The following is a 21,450-nucleotide window of genomic DNA, read 5'->3' as shown; positions in this document are numbered from 1 at the left end:
TTTCCATACCCATTGCAAGCCTACTCTCCAAGATGTGGCTGTTTGCTCTCAGTGAAGACACCATCATCCCAACATTGGTATGATATTCAACTTTGCTTTTTGAGGCCCATCAGGAAAACATCAACTTGTTCTCTAGCTGGGGCAAGGCACAAATGTGATGTGTAAACCTAAGGGATTTGTTTAGAATCCCAGAAAGAAGCAGTATACTAGACTTCAATCATGGCACAATTCACTTTGTGATCACACTTTCCTAAACTGGTGTGTCGCTCCTTTTTAATCTCCACATAAATTGCAATGTCACAATCCACAAAGGCTGTGAAATTCTGAGCCTGCCAAGGAAACATGCTCCTGATGCATGTCAAAAGAAATTGGCTAAATCCATGAGAACTTCTTCCAAGGGAAGCTTGGCATTTTTCAGCCTGTTGTTTTCACCTCCGTATCAACTGTGTTCAGCATGCTGTTACATGGGTTAAATAGTGACTTTTGCTTATATTAATTAAAGCAGCACAATAATTTCTGTGCATAATTTGAGGTGGATGAAATTACTTTACATATAACACACTGTAAAATGTGTCATTTTTGCTATTACCATACCATATAATCTATTGTCTTCCATCATGGTTTCTGGCCTGCCTTCCCATTTTATACATACAATGAAGTTCTGCAAAGATACTGATGAGGTTAGATCAAAAGCACAACTCCTAATTTCATATTTCTGTGTTAGGAAGAAAACTAAGATGGGGACATGAAGATGTTTCTCCTCCCCATCAAGGCAACAGCAGAGTTTGCTCAGGGTGACAGAAAAAGATCATTGATTGCTAAGACACACACCCAGATTTAATCTCCGAGATCCCTAGGAAATCACTGGTCAATGATGATCACATGGTTCCGTTGTTGTTGTTGAGTGCCATAGAGTCCGTTCCGAATCCATGGCGACCCCGTATGGGGTTTCTCAGGAGCGGCTGGTGAGCCTGAATGGTCAACTTTGTGATTCAAACTGACTGTGCAGTCCAGCACATTAACCCTCAGCACACCAGAACTCCTAAATGGTTCCGAACCCTAGTCTTTTTGACATCTGAGAGTTGTCTTTCCACCATTCCACACTCCAGATTGTGGCTACCTTTATTGCCGCTAACTGTGCTTTCTTCACCAGTGTCAGGGTCAGACATACCTGTGCCAGACACAGCCCTTGGCCTGAAACACAACGTCATAGTTCTCCATGTCTGATTACCAAATGGCATGACTTCTGAAACAAGAACGTATGTCTCATTATAACTATTATTATCAATGCAAAGGTCAAGTGATGATCTCTGCCTTGTTTTCTATTGATAAAATAGCATGGAAACCATTTAAAATCTTTACTTCCATTACCATAGGACATGAGCTTTTATACACAGAGATAGGAAATTTCCTTTAAATTTTATAGGGAAAGGGAAATGGAAACCCAGGAGAGTGAAGTCGTTTTCAAAGTCAGAACTGGAGCTTGGATTAGGACACAGCTGTTCATCCACAGTCATTTATTACCCACTATACAAATGAGAAGGGAGCTCTGGTAGCATAGTGGTTACGAATCGGGCTGTGAACCACAAGGTCAGCAGTTCGAAACTACCAGTTGTTCCGTGGGAGAAAGATGAGGCATTTTGCTCCCATAAAGATTTACAGCCTTGGAAACCGTGTACAGGGTCGCTATGAGTCTGAACCGACTCCACGGCACATAGCCACCAGCCACCACCATACAAATGAGATTCTCAAATTTATATTTATCTCCATAGTGAGTGGAAAGGGTAACAGAATGAACACCAGGTGAAAAGGAAGCATTGTCTATTATCCCCTAGTTCCACAGATAATGTAACTGATGAGAGGACAAGGAATCTGGAAGTGTCTCTAGCTCAGGATTCCTAGTCTACCTCAAGCTAGGGAACTCATGAGTCATTTCAGAGTTGGCACAGAGGCTTGGATGTCTTTTTGAGGGAGTCTGGGTAATGAGTAGGATGGCCAGTTTGCCTAGAAGAGTCTTAGTTTATATTTGCTGACCCTGAATCACTAATAGCAATAATTAATCATATTAATAAATGAATATCAATAATTATTAATAATACTTCCTTTCACTCTCAAAATTATCCCAACATATGTTATATAGCCACCATAATAATGACAATGAAACTAACCCAATTAAATTATTTAAACTGTTACAAGAAACTTGTATCTAAGAGAAAAATATGAAATATTCTGTTTTAGACATTCAGCAAATATTTACAAAAAACAGTATTTATGGTAAATATACAGATGTGTAAGACTATAGTCCTGCCATTCTTAGCAGTTTCATACAATTTGGCTTAACTCTTAAGATCCATTGTCCCATGTCTTCCTTTCCTGGCTGTCTCTTCCTGCTTTGCATTGTTAGACCTTGCTGTTGTTCTTAAGTGCTGTGAGGTCAGATATGACCCATAGCGACCCTGTATAGGGTTTCCAAGGAGCAGCTGGTGAGCTTGAACCATCAACCTTGTGTTTCAAAGTGAATTTGCAGTCCACCACATTAGCTCAAAGTGCCATACCAGGACTTAGAACCCGTCATTCTGCTCATGTGGACTGGTCTCTGCCATTTCTATCTTGTGCCTTGCTATGATGAGCAGCTTCTATGATGGTCCCAACAATCCGCATCTCCTGTTATTCTTACCCTTGTGGAATTGTCTTCCCTTGACTGTCAGTTGGGCATACTGACTCACTTTTAAGGAAAAGAATATGGCAGAAGCGATGGGCTATCACTGAAAGATTGGTTTACAAAAAGACTGTGACTTTCATCTTGGGCATCCTGCCTTGTTCTCTCAGTTGTTTGCCCTGAGGGGAGCCAGCTGCCATGCTGCTAGCCATCTTACAGAGCACTTCATGTGACAAGGAACTAAGGGAGGTCTTCAGTCAACAATCAGCAAGAAACTGAGGCCCAGGGCTCAACAATCCATGAGAAACTGAATCCTACCAATAACCCCTTTGAGTGAGTTTAGAAGCAGAATGTCCTTCCATCAAGCCCTCATATGAGAATGCAGGCCTGGAGCGTCCCCCAGTTCATAACTTTGAGAGTCTTGAAGCAGAGACATCCAGCTAAATTGTACTTATAGTACTGATTCAAAAATTGTGAGATAACAAATTTGTATTGCTTTAAGTCACAAGTTTGGAGAGACCTTTCAATAGATACATAAAGAGGCTGACCTTTATCTCCTTCTATACCCTGGTGTGGCACTGTGGGTGAACGTGCCAGACTGCAAAGTCATTTGAACTGCAAGGTCGGCAATTCAAGCTCAGCAGCTGCTCCTTGGAAACCCTATACAGGGTCACTATGGATCAGAATCAACTTGACAGCACTTAACAACAACAACCACATTCCAAAGACAGACTCGTAAGTGGCTCTGTAGGATGAGCACTAGACTGCTAACCTGAAGATCAGCAATTCAAACCCACCAGCTGCTCCTATACAGGGTTGCTATAAGTCAGAAGCAACTTCACGGCACTTAACAAAAGCAACATACCAAGGGGACAGCCTTCTCAGTATCTCAGCACTGACCTGTTGGTAAGTTCCCCTTACCCAAGCTCTCACTGAGACGAATACACCTTGGCAGTACCAGAACTGCTTTATTCTGCAAGAAGACTAGAGATGAGCTAAGAGAGTCTGGTGCACTGCACATTGGTGATCATTTTTCTTTCCTGTTTCCAAGGCCTGGGGCCAGCTTCTGACCTCAGTCTGACCTCCAGTGCTGAAGGGACCACATAACAAGTGCCTAGATCGCCTATCAGGTTCACTCTCTTCGTTATTTTACTGTCTAATGAAGAATGGCAAATCAGACTTTACACCCATCTTCTCTGTGCTCAGCATTTCTAAGACAGATGGATGGTTCATTATCTTGCAGGATTAGTCCACAAAATCTCTAATTCTATTCCTAGCAGCTTTTTAGTGTTTTTTTTTTCATGAAGGTTAATAAATACTTTACAAGCTTGTCCTTCCTGTGGTACTGTGGTAAGCTCAAAACCAAGTCAGTTAGAAAAACACGATTGTTTCCATTAAGGCATATATTCTCTGAAAATAAATCAACAAAGAGAAAATAGAGAGATGTGAAAGGTAGCTTCTCAGGAAGGGCACAGTGTAGAAAGGCACAGTTGTTAACATTAGGGGAAGCTGTGGTATTGCTGGGTTACATACCATAGAGAACTTATGATGAATGTTACATCCTCTCCTCCCTGCCATGTTAAACTGTTTCTGCATCCATTAACACCTCATTCTGAAAGCCTGACAAGGAAAGAAGGAAAAGCTGGTGTTTTATCTCACCCTGAACACAGCCTACTTAGTTAGAGATCAGAAAACAGATATTTCTTTTCATGATCATATAGAATATAACTATTTATATTCTTATGTTAAAGTAAAATTACATAGAAGTTGTCACAACTGTAAAGGTAAAAGTTGTGTAACAAAAAGGGGGGGTTAATAATTAACCTTACATTCCAGGAACATAGGACCCTAGGACCAAAAGAGGGAAGAGCATGAAGGGATCGTGAGATCTTAACCAGAGAAGCACAAACACCAGGGATGGAGACAGAAATGATGACATGGAGAGATAGAACAGCTAAGACTCTAGACTCATGGAAAGAAAAAAGCTGTGCACTGGAGGTCAGAAGGCAGGTTTGCAGAATGATTATATATTCCTGCATGTTTTTGTGTACATAAAAATAAATAAATAAAAACAGGAGGAATAGAAGCAAATACTGTTAACCAGTGAGGCATGGAGGGGATTGTAATCATTGATTGTGCAATCACTGATTGTAATCTATCTTTTTTTTATTGTAAAAAAAAGTATTTTTTCATTGATTGTAAAAAAATCAAAAATTTTTTTGACTGTACTAGTTGCTGTTTAATGACAGCATAGATGGGTTTAAATAGAAAACAGTGCCAAGACATCCCAGGTGGCATGCGAGTGTCCTGGGCTGGGCCTGGCCATACCACTGCACCTTTCCAGTGACAGGCAACTGCCTCTGTCCCAGGCACACCAGAGTCCTCTGCAAAAGGCCCTGAGCAGACCCTTGAAGAAGTCTGAGGCCTTGAGCCGGACAGGCAGCTGCAGCAAGTTGACCGTGATGGAGGCCGGGTTTGGTGAGGGGAGTGCGGGTGGCAGAGCCTGGAGCTGAAGTACTTCTGGGGGTCTGGGGACCCCCAGCTGGGGTCCTGAGGTGGGTTGAGTGCACTAGTGATGGTGTGTAGCTGGCCCGCAGGGCCTGGTCTGTGTACTTGCTAGCTGTCCTGCTCACAAGGCGTTGCAGGGCTAGGGACATGGCTGGGCTCAGGCCTTGGGGAATGAGGCTGGCCAGGTTCTTTCCGTCACTTTCCCTAAGGCTTCCTACTTCTTGGCCAGGTTCTTGGCAGCAGACTCATTGGCCATCTTCAGCCCTAGTCACTCCTGATGTCCAGGCTCCAAGATCTTAAAGGCTGGCCTCGGAGTCCTGTCCATGTAGGACTGTTTCATTGCAGTGAAACAAAATACAATAGGTAGAGTGCAAAACCAATGCTCTCCCATGTAAACTATCACTCAATTCACAATAAAAGCTTAAAAAGAAATTTACATATGTAGAATAATATTTCCTTTTGGGAGATGACGGTGTTTTACCTAATGATGATAAACAATTCTAAGTAGCCAATATCTCATCATATATGAGGAAAGAAAAAGGTCCTTAAAATGACAGGAAAGAAAGAAAAGACCAAAATGGCTGTCAGAAGAGACTCCAAAACTTGCTCTTGAGCATAGAGAAGTTAAAGCAAGTGGAAGAAATGAGGAAGTAAAAGAGCTGAATAGAACATTTCAAAGGGCAGCCCAAAGAAGACCACCCCTTGAAATTTATTGTAATGAAATATGCAAAGAACTGGAATTAGAAAACCAAAAAGGAAGAACACACTCAGCACATCTTCATCTGAAAGACATGAAGGAAAAAGTCTTGGGCTGCAATATTTAAAGATTATCTAAGAAAAGTTTTGAATACTTAGTAGCCACACCCCTAATCATTGTACCATTAAGACTTTTTGTTCTGAAGATTGGTGATGATTTTTGCTAAGTGCTGTCAAGTTGGTTCCAACTCATAGTGACCCTGTTGTGGGTTCTGAGGAGCAGTTGGTGGGTTTGAACCACCACGGCCAGACTTCACTATTTAAATACGAACTTCCCTGTGTTTGAGGCTATAAGCTATGCTTAACCCTTAGGATTCCCCATTTCCTTATCTGTAAAAGCCAGACAATAATACTGCTGCCTCCTCAGAGGGTTGCTCTGTGTAAATGAAATGAGGACATGTTAGCACATCTAAAGCACTGTGCCTGGCACATAGTACTCATAATTCTTGTTGTTGTGTGCCGTGGAGTCAGTTCTGACTCATAGTGACCCTGTACAGGGTTTCCAAGGCTGTAAATCTTTACGGGAGCAGAAAGCCTCATCTTTCTCCCACGGAACAGCTGGTAGTTTCAAACTTCTGACCCTGAGGTTCGCAGCCCAATTCGTAACCACTACGCTACCAGAGCTCCTCTCATAATTCTTACCTCTGAAAAAATAAAATGAACAAGAACCTCTTCCTTTTCCCATTTTAGGCTTTTCTGGTTGATTATGCCCTATTCCTGTCAATTAGCAAGACAATTATTTCAAAAGTCTTTAAATAGTAGAAAAGACAGAATGCTAAAAACACATCAGGCTGTCCCAAGATTGGAGTTTATACTGGCCTGCTGGGATAGGAATTACTCTTTGTTTTCCTTTGAATTACTTAGCCAGAATCTTGTTTTGTAGCAACAACAAAAGCAAATGTATGTATGAAAAGGCAGACTGCTAAAACATATCAGCCAGTCTCAAGTTTATACTGACCTACTAGGATAGGAATTTAGGCTGATGCAGATGACTAAACAGCTAATAAAAATGCAGAAAACTGAGATTCTGGCTAAATAATGCAAAGGAAAATAAAGAGTAAGAAGTTTGGGGTAAGTTGCCATAAATAAGAATTTAATCAATCATTTGGTCTCAAAGAGATTGCTATTATAAGTATAGTAAAGTTTAAATGAAAACCACAGGATTTAGGTCAACTCAAGAAGATGACTGCGAGAGTAACAGGAACATGTGTAGTAACAAAAGTCCATCAACAGATTGAAACATGTGGGTAGGCTAGAAAACCCCAGTGTGGAACCACTCCACATAAACATTCTTGAAATCTTTGCTCACCCTTTACTTGGTTAGTTAGTTGTGTGCCACTGAGTCGGTTCTGACTCATAATGACCCTGTATAGGGTTTCTGAAGGAGCTCTGGTAGCATAGTGGTTTCGAGTCAAGCTGCTAACCTCAATGTCAGCAGTTCGAAACAACCAGCAGTCCCGTAGGAGAAAGATGAGGCTTTCTGCTCCCAAATAGATTTACAGCCTCGGAAACCCTATCCATGGTCACTATAAGTCGGAATCGACTCCAAGGCACACAACCACAACCACCACCACCACCATAGGGTTTCTGAGGCTGTAAATCTTTATAGGAGCAGAAAGCCTCATCTTCCTTCCATGGAGAGACTGGTAGATTGGAACTGCTGACCTTGTAGTTAGCAGCCCAGTTCATAATTATTCCACTCCCAGGGTTCCTTATCCCTTAGATCTGGTGGATGATTCAACCTCTAGCAAAATCATTTTTCCTACAACTAACCAAACTTTGAAAAAAGTTTTTAGCCTATGTTTGTGACTGAAGTAGGCCCTTTTTGGGGTTCAACCTGACCCTAGTATCTGCACAAGCCCCATGAAAGGAACTACAGGATGGACCAGTTTCTAAGTCTTATTACATTGCTTTATTATAGTTCAAGTGAGGTTTTACAACACAAGACACTGCCTATACGACCTCCCCGTGAATCCATGGTGAGGAGGTATCAGGTCAAAAAGTAGTGTTGGAAGTAAACCCTCTAAACAATGCACAATGAATAAACTCCTACTGGATGCTTAGCTGGGGACTATCAGAAGGGGCTGGGGAAGCACTCAGAACTCATCTGGAGTGTGGTTAAACAAAATATGGCCTGGGTCTTCTCAAAGTCTTTTAACTCTTTGGATGGTAAAGAGACTACAAGCTGGAAAATGACATTCTGAGAACGAGCTAGGGGTGTGATGGACAAGAAAGAACATTCCAGTGGATTCATCGGAAGTTCTGGTATGGCGCTGTAGTATAAGCACTCAACCACAAGGTCGGTTTGAACTACAAGGTTTGTGGTTCAAACTCACCAGCTCCTTCTCCTAAACCCCATATAAGGTTGCTATAAGTCCGACCTAACTCGATGGCACTTAACAACAACACCAACAACAAATGTTTGCCTGACATTCTGTGATTTCCAACAACTGTAAGGGCAGGGTAGTAGCATTGAACACAGCCCTCTGCATGGTGAGGGTGAACACAGTAATGGGCACAATCTCCATAGCCAGATAGTGAACCAGGGAAGGGCAAAAATTCAGCTGGCAGGATGAACTTGGAGGCTGGGCCTACAGAACTAGCAAATGCAATGTTAGAACTGAGCTCTGGAATGTGCCTTCTGGCCACACTGGATGCTTTAGTTTAGTTGCCATTGGTTGCTTGGTTGGTTGGTTATGTGCCATGGAGTCAGTTCCAACTCATAGCAACCATGTATAGGGTTTCAGAGGCTATAAATCTTTATGGGAGCAGGAACCCTCATTTTCCTCCCACAGAACTGGTAGTTTCAAACTGCTGACCTTGAGGTTAGCAGCCCAACTCATAACCACTACACTACCAGAGCTCTTTGTTGTTGTTAAGTGTCATCAAGTCAATTCTGACTCATAGTGACCCTGCATAGGGTTTCCAAGGAGTGACTGGTGAGTTTAAACTGCCGACCTTGCAGTCCAGTGCTTATCCTACAGCACCACACCAGGACTCCTTCCCTCTGTGAACACTCTAAAAAAACATAGAGTCAATTTCCACTCATGGTGGCCCCAATGTGCAGAGTAGAACTGCTCCATAGGGTTTTCAAGGACTCATTTTTCAGAAGTTGATTGTCAGACCTTTCTTCTGGGGAACCTCTGGGTGGACTTGAACCTCCCCTTTTTTATTAGCAGCAGAGAATGTAAATCTTTTACCCACCCACCCACCCCCAGGGACTCCTGCATACTCTGAGAAAATATAAAATACAAAATAGGCAAATCTGTTATGGCAACCCCACATATGTCAGAGTAGAACTGTGCTCCTTACAGTTTCAATGGATGTGGTCTTACGGAACTAGATCCACAGTACGCTGGGTGGGTTCAGTTCACTAGCCTCTCAGTTAGGAAGCCCTAGTGCAAAGCAGTGGCTTCACCCAGGAACTTTGCATCTGCTGAAGCCATATTTCAATTCTGAATTTGATAACTGCTTCCAGTACTCCAGGACTGTGATTCTCACCCAGGGATGAGCATCACAATCACCTGAGGAGCTTTTTCAACCTGCAAATGTCCACGTCCCCACACAATACCTACTAACTCAGAAACCCTGGGCTGAGACCCAGCAATCTTGTTTTAACAAGCCTTCCAGGTGGTTCTACTGTTGGTTGTTACTGTTTGAGAACATTGTGTAAGAGCAATAGTTGAAACACGAGGAGCTTTAAAAAGTATTGATGTCTGGGTCTCACTCCCAGTGATTCTGATTTAATTGGCTTAGAGTGCAGTCTACTTAATGAGATCTTTAAAAAACTACCCAGAGGTTTGTAATATGCAGCCCAGGTTATAAACCTCTACTTAAAGAGTCTATATAAACAGGCTCCTCAGGTATAAACCTCCTGGTATTTTGTATAAAATTGGGTGTGTATATATATATATATATATATATATTGTTAAGTGCCGTCAAGTCGGTTCCGACCCATAACGACCCAATATACGTTTCCAAGGAGCAGCTGGTTAGCTTGAACTGCCGACTTTGCAGTTCAAATGGCTTTGCAGTCTGGCACATTAACCCACAGCACCACACCAGGACTCCATATATATATATATATATATGGAGCTCTGGTAACATAGTGGTTACAAGTCGGGCTGCCAACCTCAAAGTCAGCAGTTCAAAACTACCAGCAGTTCCACGGGAGAAAGATAAGGTGTTCTGCTTCCATAAAGATTTACAGCCTCAGAAACCCTGTGCAGGGTCACTATGAGTCAAAACCGACTCCGTAGTACTTAACAACAACAACATAAATATACATATGTGCATAATTTTGTGTATCAGGCACATATATTACATATATATACACGCACACATATACATATATAATTGTTATGAATTGCCATCAAGTAGATTCCAATTCACAGCAACCCTGTATAGAATATACATATGTGCATAATATACAAAATACACATGTGTATATTTTATATATGTGTGTGTATATATATATATATATATATATATATATACACATAGGAATACGTGTGAGTAGCTTTCATGAGATTCTCAAATGGGTGTACTACCCTCAAAATGGTTAATAATATGAGGGTTTAAGAGAATGCGTTTCCTCTTATTCACTTAGTACCTGAGGGACCTCATGAGGAAGGATTACAAATATTAATGAGTACCACCCATCTACTGCCATCAAGTCATTTCTGACTCAGAAGGTAGGACAGAGTAAAGCAGTTCCTGTGGTTTTCCAGCTCTTTAGGGATGCACACAGCCTTATTTTTGTCTCTCAGAGCAGGTGGTGGGTTTGAACTGACAAACTTGCAGCTCAACACTTAATCCGTAGTGCTATCATGTCTCCTTTAATGAGCACCAGAGGTGCTAAGTTACTATGAACTAACCTTTTCCAAGCAAGAATGCTCCGGTTTTAGATAGCCTAGAGTTGTTTCAAGGAGTTCTGGTAGCGTAATGCTTATAAGTTGAGCTGCTAACTTCAAGGTCAGCAGTTCAAAATTACCAGCTGTTCTGCAGGAGAAAGATGAGGCTTTCTGCTCCTGTAAAGATTTACAGCCTTGGAAACCTATGCAGGGATGCTATGAGTCGGAATCAACTCCACAGCACATAACCACCAGAGTTGTTTCTGTTAGGTGTCACTGAGTCCATTCTGGCTCACAGAGAACCTGTGCATAACAAAAGGAAATGCTGTCCAGCCCTGTACCGTGACTGAGCCCATTGTTACAGCCACTGTACCAATCCATCTCACTGAGGGGCTTCCTCTTTTCTGCTGACCCTCTACTTTACTAATCATGTCTTTCTCCAGGGATTGATTCCTTCTAGTAACATGTCTAAAGTAAGTGAGATAAAGTCTAGCCATCATTGCTTCAAAGGAGCATTGTGGTTATACTTCTTCCAAGATCGATTTGTTTTTCTGGGTCTGTGATATATTCAATATTCTTTTTCAACACCATAATTTAGGAGGGAGAAGGAGGATAACCACTATTGCAGACTGGTCTCTTCATTGCCATCAATGGAATTTATTCAACATAGGCTACAGTATGGGGTACTTGTTTATTTCATTTGACTCTAAGGCAACACTTTGAACTATACCAAGGCAATTAACATTATCTCACCTATAGATGAGAACTTTTAAGGTCACACAAGACAAAGAAACATAAAAACTTAAAGAGCTTCATTTGCATTGGTCTTAATGATAATTCCTGGCTTACTCTCCATGGTTCCAAAGGCAATACATATGGTGAACATGTAAACAATTCATATAACCTCATACTAATACACTGCTAAGATGAGACTTTTCAAGTTAGTCCTCAAGCTGCAGACCCAGGGTAGAGTTTTTTTCCCAAAGAACTTTCTATAGACTCAGCCAGTTTATGGGTCAATACAATCAATCCAGAGATCCCAAACCCAACTGTAGTCCCCAGATTGAAGATTTAAATTAGATTATGGCTAAATGTCCTCTCCATAGGTTGGATCCAATTTTGATCATTACCTTTGGCTCTGGCTCTCCAATAATGGGAATTTGTTAAATCTCTCTAGCATTTTCAAAGCATTCTTTACAATCATGTCCTCTTATTGAGTTTGAGGTAAGTGGGACAGAGAAATGAGAGAGGAAACGTATACAGAGAGGTTGCATGCCTTACACAAGGTCATATAATCAGGGTCTTAGCCTTTAACATCACATAAAAGCACACAGAGGCTACCCAAGGTAGGAGCACAGGACAGTGCCATCATTCTATCGCCAGTCCAGGTCTGGCTCATCAAGTCCATCTGTCCTCAAGGAAACGCACTCTGTCCTCATTACTGGTTCAGGTTTCTGGAATAAATTTCCTTCACAGCCTTCTAATGAAATTGTAGGATTTGGGAAGGACATTACTGAGTCATTTCCAGCCAAAGGTAAGTTTTATTTACAGCAATCTACTCAGACCAACTTTGGTGCCAACTGAAACAATTTTCTTCTGGCACCGGGTAAATACCAGGCTAATTGTCTCCAGTACCCATTAAAACAGTCCTTTAAATATATGTTGTTGTTGCTAAGTGACTCTAAATAGGGTTTCCAGGGCAGGTAAGGTGGGGTGGCTAAGTGGATTTGAACAGTCAATCTTGTGATTGGCAGTCCAGTGCTTATCTTATGGTGCCACACAGGTTGCTAATGGCCTCATGATGTCCAGTTGTGGCAAGGTCAGAGGTTCAAACCCACCAGGTGCTCCTCAGAAAGCCTATACAGAGTCATGATGAGTCAGAGCCCACTCTACAGCACTTCACCACAACACAACCACTGCATCCACTAAGCTTCTCCTTCTCTTTACCCTGGGCATGATTAGATTCTTCAACCCCTCCCAAATGGAATGCATTTCATAGAACCTCAGATGGTTCTTCTTCCAAGATATTTTAAAACAATATTGTGCATTCTTGGCAGAAAGATAACAATGAGGAAAAATTAAAAGTGCAATATTTCTGTCAGTGCACAATCATTATGTATTTACTTGATAATAATTCTGTTGGAACCCCACCCCATGGTTATTCTAATTATCCATCCTGCTTCCTTGTACAATGGTCTCCATTTCACTCATCAAAATGGCCATCTTTTCCATATGCCAAATTGATGTTAAGCTCCTGGGAGACAAGATTCATTTCTGGTTCTTTAGCTTCACACCAAAGATCTGCTTCACATCGATACACCATAACCGGTTGCCATGGAGTTGATAGTGACTCGTGGCAACCCTATCTATGTGTATGAGAGTAGAACTCTGCTTCACAGGGTTTTCAGTGGCTGATTTTCCAAGGTACTTCTAGGTGGACTTGAACTGCCAAATTTTGTTTAGCAGCTGAGTGTGCTAACTGCACAACCCAGAGACTCCTCATGCACCACACCACAAGATAAAATTATTTTTTTCCAAAAACAACAGAGTGTGTGTAATGAGGTTAACCAGAACTGAGCAACAATAATAGATGTTCTTTAACATTCTATCACATGACTTTATTATATTACTCAGGTGGGTTCTAATTACTAAACATCTTATATTTACCTTTTCATCCATATATCTTTTTAGACTCAGAGATCTCATAGACCAAGACACTATTATATCTCTCTATTTTATCTCTCACTTATAGCATAACTCTGTTTGCCCTCCAAGTCAATGCCCAAGAATTTATTGGATGAATGTCTTCCTACACAGCTCACCTCAGTACATGGAAAATAAACCTGCATGAATTTTTTCAAAGGCTTAAATAAAATCTCTCAGCATGCCCCTGTCTTACTTTACTTGTTCATAGATACAAGAGTAGCTGGGTGATCATTGAAGATTTTTACCTGGCCGTGGGATAGATGAATACTCTAGATCTTTACAGTGTTGAGGTAAAGTGGTAAATGGAGGTAAAATGAAATTAGTTTATGAGTATTAAATAAAGAAACTTCTTGTTTCATGCCATAAACACAAAAACACACATCTGCATTTGTGGTTATCTCTGTTGTTAGCTGCTGTATGGATGCTTTTGCTGTATAACCCATCAAGTGGGTTCCAACCATAGCGGCCCTGCATAGGGTTTCCGAGGAGCAGCTGGTGAGTTTGAACACTGAACTTGCCGTCCAGCGCTTATCCTCCAGTGCCACATTTGGACTCCATGGATACTCTACACTCAATAAAATGAAATAGTGCCCTGCCCAGAGTCATCCCCAGGATCAGTTGCAGGTTGTTGTTGTTAAGTGCCTTAGAGTAAGTTCTGACTCATAGCGACCCTGTCTAGAGTTTCCAAGGAGTGGTTGCCAACCTTGCAGTTCAAACTGACCTTGTAGTCCGGTATACACCAGACTGGACCATTGTAATTAGGGGTTTTCATTGGCAGGGTTTTCACTGGCTGGTTTTCACAAGTAGAGCAGCAAACCTCTCCTCCTAGTTCATCCTACTCTAGAAGCTCTGTTGAAAAGTGCTCAGCATCATAGCAACGTGTAAGGCTGCAATGACAGACCGGTGGGTACTACGCACATACATTGACCAGAAAGCAAGGAATTGAACCCGGGCTTTCCGCAAGGAAGGTGGAAATTCTACCAACGAACTCTCAGTGTGCTTACATAGTTGTTGTTAAGTGCCATTGAGTCAGTTCCAACTCATAGCAACCCTGTATAGGGTTTCTGAGGAGTGGCTGTTGGTTTGAATTTCCAGTCTTGTAGCTGCTAGCACTTTTCTTTTTAACTGACCGTGTTTTTGCTGTGTGTCCTTGAGTCAGTTCTAACTCATAGCGATCCTGAGTAGGGTTACCAAAAGTAGCTGGTAGGTTTGAACAGCAAACCTTATGATTAGTAATCCTGTGCTTATCCATTTTGTTTTCTACATGATAAAGAAAAACAAGGGCTAATTTCAATAAGTTTCACTCTCTGAATATAAATCTCAAGACTATAATTATATATATACATAGGCCTGAGGTTAAGCATGGCATCCTAGAGAGATCTGGCTAGTTTTCTTCCTGTCCTATGAACACTAGTCCACTGAATTCTGCTTTAGACCAGGAGTCAGAAAAGTTTTTCTGTAAAGGATTAGGTTGTAAATATTTTAGGCTTGGTGGTTCAGTCTTCATGATAACTACTGAATTATGTTTTCGTAGCATTAAAGCATCCCTGGGCAGTATGGCTGTGTTCCAATAAAATGTTCTTTATGAAAACTGGAAACAGGTTGGATAGGCCCAAACAAAAAATTCTCTACCCCAGTCTAGGCCAATACTGTAGTCACCAGCAGTTCTTTAAATTTTAATTCTTTTAATTTTAATTGACTCAAATTAAATAAAATGTAATATTCAGTTCCTCAATTGCACTAGCTATATTTTAAGCGCTAGAGCTACATGTGGCTACCATATTGGATGACACACGTATGGAACCCCACCAGCTTCACAGATCAAAGAGACTCATCTTTCAAGATCTTCAAGCTACATTACAATTCTTTGGATAGAGTGAAAAAGGGATTTTATTCTCAAGCTACTAATTCTTTGTCATTTTTGACACTTACTCAATCTGAGTGATTTATAATAACATCAAGTAGTGTGAAAGCTTCACATTCTCCAGAAAATTGCCATGGTGTGATTTTAAGCAACATTTTAATTTTCACTAGAGATGAGGTGTTAAAAAGCATGTTGAAATTTTATTTATAAGAGTTAAGAATGGAAAACCAAAACTACCTACACAACAGAGATTATGAGACTGACATCCATTTATCTTTTTAAAAAAATACTTTATGTAACTGAACTCCTAATACAATAATTTAAAATATACACAAAAATGATTAGAGGGAAAAAAAACAGGCAGGATAGAAACATATCATGTATAACATATCTAGAAAATATGTCATTTTAAATTACCATCTGGTTTCACAATCAATTCAAAGAGACTTGGGCCAATTATAATTCCCAGGCTATGATCACCTTTCTACCCCAAGAACTTGTTCTGATTTCCGTGTGTTACTGTTATTGTGCTGATTAATTGTGCAAAAGGATAAAGCACTGCCTGATCCTGTACCATGCTCACCGCTGTTGTTATGTTTGAGCCTACTGTTGCTGCCACCGTGTCAGTCCATCTTCTTGGAGGTCTTCCTGTTTTTTGACCCTCCACTTACATATTATGATGCCCTTCTCCAGGGACTGACCTCTCCTGACAACATGTACAAAGCATAAGAGACAAAGTCTCACTATCCTCACTGCTAAGAAGCATTCTGGTTGTACTTCTTCCAAGACAGATTTACAGGCTATTCTGACAGTCAATGGTACTTTAAAGAATTCTTTGCCAACACCATAACTCAAATGCATCAATTCTTCTGCTGCCTTCCTTATTCAATGTCCAATTTTCACATATTTATGAGGCAATTGAAAATACCATGGCTTGGGTTCCAAACAACTTAGTCCTCAAACCGGTATCTTTGCCCTTGCACATTTTCAAGAGATAATTTACAGCAGATTTGCCTAATACAATAGTTTGATTTATTGACTGCTGCTTCTATGTTGATTTTGAATTCAAGAAAATGATGTCTTTGACAACTTTAATCTTTTCACCATTTACCATTATGCTATTTATTGGTCTAATTGTGAGGATTTTTGTTTTCTTTACATTGAGATGCAATCCATACTGAAGGCTGTAGTCTTTGATCTTCATCAGTAAGTATTTCAAGACCTCTTCACTTCAAGGAAGCAAGATTCCTGTATATCGCAGGTTGTTGATGAGTCTTCCTCCAATCCAGAAGCCACGTTATTCTTTATATAGTCCAACTTCTCTTATTATTTGCTCAGCATACAGATTTGATAAGTATGGTGAAAGGAAACAGTCCTGGTGCATACCTTTCTTGATTTGAAATCACTCAATATACCCTTTTTCTATTTTAATAACTGTCTCTTGATCTATGTACAGGTTCCTCATGAGCACAGTTAAGTGTTTTGGAATACCCATTCTTTGCAATGTTGTCCATTATTGGTTATGAACCACATAGTCAATTGTCTTTTAATAGTCAATAAAGCACAAGTAAACATCTCTGGTATTCTCTGTTTTTAGCCAAGATCCATCTGACTTCAACAATGATATCCCTAGGTCTATGTTCTTTTCTAATCCAGCTTGAATTTTTGGCAGCTCTTTGTTAATCTACTGCTGCAACTATCTTTGAATGATCTTCAGCAAACTTTTACTTACATGTAATATTAATGATTGTTGTTGTTGTTGCTTAGTGCCATTGAGTTAGATCTGACTCATAGTGACCATGTATAGGGTTTCTAAAGAGCAGCTGGTGGGTTTGAACTGCTGACCTTGTGGCTTGCAGTCCAGTGCTGATCCTACCATGCCACACCAGTATTAACGATACTGTTGCATGATTTATATATTTCATTAGGTCACTTTCTTTGGAATAGGTACAAATGTAGATCTTTTCCAATTGATTGTCCAGGTCTTCCAAATTTCTTGGCATAGATGAATGAGTACTTCCATGGTTGCATTAATTAAAAAAAAAAAAAAAAAAAGCATTTCCATCTGTATCCTCAATTCTTGGAGCCTTGTTTTTCATCAGTGCCTTCAGTGCAGCTTGGACTTCTTCCCTCAATATGGTCAGTTCTTGGTTGCATGGTGACTCTTAAGGTGGTTGAGCATCGACCAATTCTTTTGGTACAGTGACTCTGTATATTCCTTCCATCTTCTTTTGATGCTTATTGCATTGTTCAATATTTTGCATAGAATCCTTCAGTATTTCAATTTGATTTGTTTGTTTGTTTGTTTGTTTTGGTTCAAGACTTTTAGCTTGAGAAATGCTGATCATGTTCTTCCCTTTTGGTTTTCTAACTTCAGGTCTTACACAATTCATTATAATACTTGACTTTGTCTTCTTGAGCTCCCCTTCTGAAATTTTCTGTGCAGCTTTGTTAGTTCATTATTTCTTCCTGTCTATATTGTCTACATTGAAGAATAAGTCTTAAAATCTTTTGACATCCATTTTGAGCTTTTCTTTCATTCCTGTCTTTTAAATGATCTTTTGCTTTCTTCCTGTATAATGTTCTAAATGTCATCCCACAACTCTTCGGTCATTAGTGTCTAATGCATCAAATCCATTTTTCAGATGATCTCTGAATTCAGGTGGGATATATTCAGTGTCATATTTTGGCTCTCCTGGACTTGTTTTCATTTTCTTCAGCTTCAGTATGAACTTACTTATGAGCAATTGATCAGTTCCATAGGCAGCCCTGGGCCTTGTTTTGGTTAATAATATTGAGCTTCTGCACTGTCTATTCCTCCATATGTCACCAGTTTGATTCCTATGTATTCCATCTGGTGATGTCCATGTGTACAGTCAACTTTTATGTTGTTTAAAAAAGGTATTTGCAATAAGTCATTGGTCTTGCAAAATTCTATCATATGATCTCTAGCACCATTCTATCACCTGGTCATATTTGCTACCTAGTGATCCTCATCTTTGTTTCCAACTTTCTTATTCCAATCACCAGAGATTATTAATGCATATTGGTTGCATGTTCAATTTGAGTGATCAATTTCAGACTAAATAAGTTGGCAAAATTCTTTAATTTCATCATGACTGGCTTTAGTGTTGGGTGTGTAAATTTGAATAATCATGGTATTAACTGGTCTTCTTCCTAGCTGTATGGACTTTATCATATCACAGATAGCATTGTACTGCAAGCTAGATCTTGAAACATTCTTTTTGGCAATTAATAGGATGCCATTCTTCTTCAATTTGTTGTTCCTGGCAGAGTAAACAATATGAATGCCCAATTAAAAATGACCAATACCAGTCATTTCAGTTCACTAATGCCTAGGATATCAATCTTTCTGTGTTCTGTTTCTTTTTTTTTTTTTAATTTCCAATTTTCCTCGATCATATTTTGTACATTCCATGTTCTAATTATTAATGGATGTTTGCCCTGTTTCTTCTCATTTTGAGTTGTACGTGATCAGCAAATTAATGTCATATCATTCATGTCATTTCTTTCAGCTCTACTTTAAGGAGGCAACTCTTCTCCTGTCACATTTTGCGTGTCTTTCAACCCGAGGGACTCTTCTTCTGGCACTATATCTGACAATGTTCTGGTGCTGTTCATAGTTTTTCCGTGACTAACCGGCCTTTCCTGCTTTCTAGTCTACGTTAGTCTGGAAGTGTCACTGAAAATTGCTCACCACTGAAAATGTGGGTGACCCTGCTGGTATTTAAAATACTGATTGCATAGCTTCCAGCATCACAGCAAGACAGAAGCCACCACAGTACGGCAGACACAGGAGTGGTAGTTTTCTGGGAATACAAGAATTAGAGGTGCACCCAAAATGGAGCAGGATCACCTTTTAAAACCATATGATAGAAGAGTCTCCAAATGATAAACCATATGGATTGAATTGCGTTCCAAAAAAAACATGCACTGTAAATCCTAATCTCTACACCTGTGGATAAAATCCCATTTGGGAACAGGGTTTCTTTTTACATCAATGAACTCATATCCATGAATGGTGTGTCTTACACTTACCCAGTTTTTATGTATAAAAGAGCAGATTCAGCACAGAGAAGCAAGCATGTATGGAGGAAACAGATGGTACCACAAGATCCACAAGGAATACCAGGAAAACACCACAGAAACTGACACAAGCATTTTCTCCCAGAGCCCACAGAGAAAGTCTTGCCCTTCTAAGCTTTGAGAAAGTAAATTTATGTTCATTAAATCCACCCACCTGAGGTATTATGTTAGAAATCACACTAGAAAACAACAGGAAAGTTTGCAAAAGCAACAGGACATAAAAGATCATTAGAAAATAGTACCACAGTATTTTCCCACTTGTTCATCAGATATAAACTTCCATTTTTCTTGTGCATTTCTTGGTACTTTATGTGTGCACACTACTGACCATCAACAATTTACTCTTCATGAAAAATAGAGAAGCAGAGCCAACAAAAAACTACTAGAAGCTCAGGTCTAGCTCTTCACCTCTCAGCCAAATCAATCAAGTGTGTTTTCTCAGTAGTCCATTTAAAAGTGGGTACAAAGTTCTGCCAACGGCCCATTGGAGAAGTTGAGATCAACACTGAATTTGAAATATTTAACGTGGATACAAAAGTATTTCAGCAATGCAGACAAGTAAGTGTGTTGTCATGAGTGATGGTGCCATTGGTAAAACGCGTCTCCTGATATCCTACACAACAAACAAATTTCCATCTGAATATGTACCAACTGTTTTGACAACTATGCAGTCACAGTTATGATTGGTGGAGAGCCACAGACTCTTGGACTTTTTGATATTGCAGGGCAAGAGGACTATGAAAGATTACAACTGCTGAGTTATCCACAAACAGATGTATTTCTAGTTTGTTTTTCAGTTGTCTCTCCTTCCTCATTTGAAAATGTGAAAGAAAAATGGGTACAAGATATAACTCACCAATGTCTAAAGACTCCTTTCTTGTTTGTGGGAACCCAAATTAATGTCAGGAATGACTCCTCTACTATTGAGAAACTTGCGAAGAACAAACAGAAGCCGATCACTCCAGATACTGCCGAAAAGCTGGCCCGTGACCTGAAGGCCGTCAAATATCCGCAGGTGTGTGCTGCTATGAACATCTTGGCAGAGTCCTTTCTGCACAGCTGGTGCCGACATCATATTAAAAGCAATATTTAAATCAAACTAAAGATTAAAAACTAAAATTAGTTTTTGCAATAATGATAAATGCCCTGCACCTACTCATATGCACTCGTGAGAGACAAAGCCCATAGGTATGCTCCCCCTTCCCCCTCCCAGTACTAGTTAATTTTGAGTAATTGTGTATTGTCAGAAAAGTGATAAGTACTAGTTTTTGTTTTATTGTTTCACAAAAGAGAGACAGAGGGGACAAAAAGGCAAGGCATGCTTGTTGACATCTCTCTAACAGACTAAGTCCAATTGTTGAATGAGTCTGCTCCCTGGCTCCACCTTGGAGTGTAATCTGGGGCATCTTTGTGTCCTGTTTTTTTTATTTTTTGGGGGGGAAATGCATGGAAGTTCGTTTATTTCATCTTGGTTTTGTTTCCTAATTCATTAACCAGTGTCCAGCCCTTGCAGGGACGAGGGCAAGATTGATTTCACATTCCACTGAATGAATTAGAACCCGTGTCCCCACCTGGTGCTCTTCGGAAGGAGTATGGTGAATGCCTCCTGTGGTAACATACTCCTTGTTGAAAGTTGCCTTTCTCTCCAACCTTGAGTAGGTTTAGTATTTGCTAAAACTCATGAAAGTGGATGGAGCCTGTCCTGCCTCTCCTCTTTTCTAGGATTTACTGTATATGTGACTGTGACTTTCAAGGAAATTTGTTTGCCATTTGCTGAAAAAAAAATTTTTATAAGTTAATTTTAAACTTCTTTTATTGATAAATGAAGAAAAGTATTTACACCTTTTGAAATACACCAAATGAACTGAGCTCATAATTTTTAAAATGTTTATTTTCTCTGTCAGTCATTTTCTAATATGCTTAGCTTAGATGTGCAGTTTAATAGTTCTCGGAACACAGATGAAGACCTGATGTATAGAGGAAATACAAGGGGTGGT

General features: G+C 40.1%; 1 pseudogene; it reads left to right on the top strand.

Moving 5' to 3' along the window:
* The first annotated feature begins 20,001 nt into the window (after positions 1-20,001).
* LOC102821509 lies at positions 20,002-20,546 on the top strand (annotated as a pseudogene).
* The last annotated feature ends 904 nt before the right edge of the window (positions 20,547-21,450 follow it).

Source organism: Chrysochloris asiatica, unplaced genomic scaffold (genome assembly GCF_000296735.1).
Source record: "Chrysochloris asiatica unplaced genomic scaffold, ChrAsi1.0 scaffold00029, whole genome shotgun sequence".
Lineage (NCBI taxonomy): Eukaryota > Metazoa > Chordata > Mammalia > Afrosoricida > Chrysochloridae > Chrysochloris > Chrysochloris asiatica.
This window is presented reverse-complemented; position numbering and strand designations above follow the sequence as displayed.